Source organism: Ruditapes philippinarum, unplaced genomic scaffold, assembly GCF_026571515.1.
Source record: "Ruditapes philippinarum isolate M1 unplaced genomic scaffold, ASM2657151v2 ctg409_1_1_1_1, whole genome shotgun sequence".
In the NCBI taxonomy this organism is placed as follows: domain Eukaryota; kingdom Metazoa; phylum Mollusca; class Bivalvia; order Venerida; family Veneridae; genus Ruditapes; species Ruditapes philippinarum.
This window is the reverse complement of record NW_026862870.1, coordinates 87,070-93,069: the sequence shown is the minus strand read 5'-3', so window position 1 is coordinate 93,069 and position 6,000 is coordinate 87,070.

Genomic DNA, 6,000 nt, shown 5'->3' with positions numbered 1-6,000 from the left:
CAATCGGTAATTTTTCACCGATGAAACTTATCTTTCCCCAATAGCAGTTGATAGGTGGAAAACAGGTGACCAATAGGTGATATCGGTGATAAATACGTTGTCATCGGTTCACTCCATAAGTTGGCTAAAAAAACTACCGATCAATCACCGATGGCTCTGTGTAACTGGGGTGTTAGGCAGAATTCTGCATTTAAACATTCAAAGTATAATCTTATTACAACTGACATATTCATATTTTCCTGTAAAAAAATTAACCCAAAATACTATAAGATTAGAACGGCACACTTTAATTTAAAATGTGTATATAATCCTAAACACATATGCTGCTTAAAAAATATATGCTATTATAATAATTTAATTTGAAACCAATTAAAGTGCCAGAAGTAGAAAAATAATATATAGGTTAAATATAATAGCCAGTACTTCAATAAAATGACTATGACTTAGATATTGTAAAGGTAATTAAATGCATGACTACAATAACACACTATTTCAAATTGGTTTGGGAAAATGTTGTCTGAACATGTCAGTCTTTATATATGGCGTAGTTCTTGCAATTGCTAGTTTTCTTTACTTTAAAGACAGCATATGTATATTGTTGTGATATGTAATAATGAGAGGAAAAATATGCTTAAAATGTGTAAGATGTGTAATAAATGGCTTTGATAACACTACGGAATTCTGTCTACTATCAACGTCTCTTCTGTGTCCCACCAGTATGCTATGGTGAATGTGAAAATTGTCATTTTTAAGCCGACACTATCTTTCAATTAAGATTTCTTTGATATCTTGTTTTCAGTACTTGATCTGACTAAAACATGCTATCAAACATAAATAGCTGATTAAAATTCTGAGAAAATCTACCTTCAACAGCTTTTCTTTCCCGCTTGGCTTCAGATCAATATTATTGCGGAGACATTGGGCATTTTCAACCAGTTCGTGTAAATATTCATTATTCTCCACATTGTTGCAATGAAAACCAACAAATATGAATGTTCACGGGTATAGTATAGAATATTGCTTTAATTACTCATATTTGATTTATATCAAAATGAGTTGTTTAAGCTTTATAAAAACTTATATATTCTATTTTGGTTAAAATTTATTTCGTGGGAACTGGAAGTCATATTGTATACAATGGTTTTGTTATTTATGTCAATGCTCCTTGATATTTTGACGACGGCTTCTTGAACTCGTTCAAAAGTGAGGATTACCTAGTGTGCTTATTTACTGATTCGTAATCTGAAATTACAAGGTAAATCTATATTGAAGACATTACAATACCAAGCTGCTATGAGCTTTTGTAATATCTTACGTAAACTTTCTTGAATTGCGTTACATTAAATTAGATAATTATACAGTTACTGTCTTGCTAATTTGTTGCATATTGATATTAAAATAGAATTGTTGGAATCTGAGTATCATTGAACTGAATTTGACATGATTTCGGCATATGTAACATTACAACAGTTATTTAAATGTTTAGTATGCTACATTTATCTACTTAAAGTAAACAAATAGTGATTTCTTAGATTAAAAGTGCGTTATTAATATATCCTCTAAACGCATCACAGACGTCATTCATTTTCTTTGATGATGTTGGTGGAACAAGAATAGAAAAGATATTTTTTTAAATTAATTTCTGAAAATTGCTGTACAGAAAATTCTAAGGATTATTGACAAGCTAAATTGCCCAGTATAAACGGTTGTGTGCAGAACGGAATATAGCAAACAATCCTTTTAAACACCATATAATTTTTCAAGGCATTACAAATTGTAATACTACCCAATTAATGTCTTTGATTAAAATAAATTTGATTCATCCGTGAACATACAAAAATAGCACGTTTAGCAATGCAATGATCGGCAGTACGTTACTCGTACCATTGAATTGTATGCTATGTCTGTTTTGCTTACTTATATATACAAGTTTTTATTTGTTCTATATCACATAGCATTAAACATTCAACATTTAAAACATTTATTTTTGTCTACTACAAATGTATAACACATCACTATCGTATGACAGCTCTGCCCAGATATGAAAAAGTTTTCATCTGTTCTGCTTAATTTTCTCGTTAATAATTAGATAAACATTCAATTAAACTGCCCACTGGCCCTTTTTATATCATACTTTACAAATGATTGATTCTATTTTCATCACAATGCTATAAATAGAATATATTGGTTTGAATGTTAATATCCTGTATTGCACAAAGCAGATCATGCTATCATCAGGAAAATTATATTAAAACGGCGCCACAAATATGTTTCCGTATTCAATGCAATTTAATCATATCAAACATATTTAATTTAAATAATTAAGGTTTATCTTCCTGAAAGATGGCAAATATACAACTATATTTCGATCTTAAACAAATTGCAAAGGTCTAATTTAGTTGTTGGGTAAAAAATGACAATAGCAAATGCAGCAAATATGTTATTTCTTTATAATAGTAGCGAATATTTATAATTAAACAAACACATTTTTTATACATATTTTGAATAATAGGAATACACATGTAAATGTGTTCTTTAACACTTCTCAGAATTTTATTTTAAAACAACCAAAGGTTTTTGTGTTTTTCAAAATTTTGGAAAGAATGTATTTCTTAATTTGTTACACAGATTTGAAAAACATGACTTGTATTAATAAATAAATTCAGTTGTTGCTTTTATCTGTTGCTGACAAAATGATTATATTACATGTACAATAAAAGTTTATTGGCAATACAGTTGTTCTATTTTTGTCTCAGTGCTATTATAAGAAAACGACTGGTATTCGTCCTCATTGTGAATGCAGATCAAACAATCTGAAAATAGTTCGTTGATGCATATCATCTCGGAGAAGAAAACTAAACATAGCTAATTGTGCCAGCAATATATCTGCAGTTTTATAAAATTTGATGCTATTATAATCGACATGATATTTACTTTACAAAAACCAGCAGCAGATACATGAAAAGAGTTTTATACACTTTAGGATGTCAGATTAAATTTTATACCTAAGTGTTATTACTATAACAATAACATTTATCAGCGTATAAATAAGCATGGATTCAAGAATATACTTATTATTACCGTTTACAAATGTTGTTTTACGTAAACATATTTAATATAAAAGAAACTTTATTTACCATAAATACATTAATTTACAGCATGCAATGATTTGACAGGAAACTATGAAAGTTTATAAATGTCCTCTCTGTATATTTTTGATTTATAGTAATTGTAGAAGTATATTACCAGTATTACCTTCTTCCGGAGGTGGGTATTACAGTGACAAAAGCAATAACAATACTACGACACACTCGTATAGTTGTTTAATGAAATACTTGTATCATTTAAATAGATTCCTTTAATAACTGACACACTTTTAAACAGTCACAAAGCTATTTGTATCCATCATTGGAGTTCAATGGGCTACAGATAATTTAGATAATCTATGTAGCAAATTGACTGCGAATGGAACAATTTATCATTTAATTTATGCAAAAAGTTATCAACTGTCTATGATTAACAACCAAACAAAATTTGAAACTTCTATAGAAGATTAAATATATTTTACTTCTATATATATTATTGGTAATTATAACGTTTCTTTCTAAATTAACTCTGTCACTGATATTATAAAAATGGATTGGTAGTCGTCCTCATTATGAATTCAGATCAAACAATCTTAAAATAGTTCGTTGATGCATATCATCTCGGAAAAAGAAAGTAATATATCTGCAGTTATATATTTCAATCAATTCTTTATCAAATTTGATGCATTAAAAATAATTTGATTTTAATCGGTATGGTATTGACTTGTCAAAAATGTGTCGGAGATTCGTGTTTCGGTGTACTAAACAATTTAATTTCAATTCAAATTCATGTCACTGCTTATTATTATCTTTTTACACTTTGTTTGAACCTTTTTACTCCTTTATTTTCCTTAAATGTCATTTTTTTCCGATTATTGTGGACATGACTATTGATCAGAAATGACTCAATGAAACATATAATTTCTGTTTTGTCTAAAAGGGTATGTCATGAAGGGATTCTAATGGAAAAATAAATACAAATTATCTCATGATGTGCAGTAGATTGTCAAATATTGAAAAATCACTGTTTGATCATCATTATGATCATAATTTCAATACAAATTTGCATTTGCAATTCGTTTCAAGCAACCGATTATGTTTACAATAATTGACAGGTTTGACAGATGACGATGTAAGGGAAATATTTAACAAGCATGTTTTTGTAAACAAAATGCAAAAATAAAATGATTACGTTGGAAGTGTATTTCTTATTGATTCCATGTGGGTTTAAAGAAGCACTGAGTGCAAAATATATTCAATATCAACAGCAATAACTTTAATAAGATAAGCTTATACCATCTGTGTATTTGCGATATAATTTATCAGCTCAGTTAACCAATAACCAAACACATTTAAATATATATTTATATCCACGTAAGTATATCCAACACCGTGTTCTTTCCGTCAAGATAGGTATGCCTGTGATAGTGTTCAGGAATACGTATTAAAGAGTGATCCCAAATACTAAGAATGATTTTCTTCTGATACAGATTACAGATAAATTAGAGTTGTTAAAACTTGATTTTAAATGGTTTTCTGTGTGATCAAACACCTGACATGATCATTTTACTTTCAGAAGCATTGTCGGTTTAAAAAATCAAATGAGTTGAAAGTTCTAAAATACATACATAAGATGAAAACCTTTACTATATTTCAAATATCTATTTCGTAATTTACTACGGAAACACACAATATATTTCCCTTTAATATTTTCTTTCTTGCAAAATAGATCTTGTACCCGCAATGATAAAACCCGTTTACCGAAAAATGTCCGAATGATATATGTAATGAGCATTTGAACATTTGAAATGCAAAGTAATTTAGGTATTAGTACAGTTCAATGTTAAATAGCCTATAAATATCAGAACCAATATTCAATTGACAATTGATAACTCTGGCTTTTTGCGTATGAATACATCAGAATCTCATGGGTAACATAATGGAAGATATATTGCAGCTCCTTCTATAAAGTGCATTTCACTCAATCTATTCGCCTGTCATGCTGTCATAAACATGTCATGATGTTATTCGTCTATTACAATACAATTACATCAATAATGCATTTGGGTATGCCTCAAATTAATCAAACTAATATAGGTTTGAAATATATGAGCCATGTCATGACAAAACCAACATAATGGGTTTGCATCTGCGCAGTCTGATCAGGATCCATGCTGTTCGCTATCACTTTATCTACTTGTTATAGGGTTTGTAAGCGAACAGCATGGATCCTGATCATGGATGCGCAGGCTGGTCTGGATCCATGCTGGCCGGAAACGCATTATGTTGGTTTTGTCATGGCTCGGCTCATATGGTGATATGCTTATATCATATTGTCGTTTACATATAAATATGAAAAATATCATTAATTATTCTGTTTTCGTTTTCCATTTTGAATTATAAATGGTTTGTTTTAACTTATTCTTGGAAAATATATACACATAAAGACATTTTTCAAATAAAATTTTTGTCATGCACTCAGCATAACTATGAGAAGCAGGGATATCTGAACGAATACTTTGATAAACATTGCAACATTTTGATTTAAAGCCAGACAAATCTATTACATAAATTCAGCAGGCAAAGGGTAAAACAATACTTTTACATAAGTATTGGAACATCACTTATTTAGTATTATATAATATAATCATATTATGTTTATTATCAGACTGAACATTGCAAGAGTATTGTTAACAACTTTCTCTTTGGAATTTTGGTATTGGTATCAAAAGGAGAAATAGTGACAAATATAATTTTATAAACATTTCAGTACAGTGGAATCTGAGACGATTAAAACACGCCCAGGAAAGAAAAAAACAATAACACTTCAAGATTGTATTTTCAGAATGCATTTATTGTCTCGATCTATTAATTCTTATAATGATTAATACTAATTTCTAAACAAAATATATAT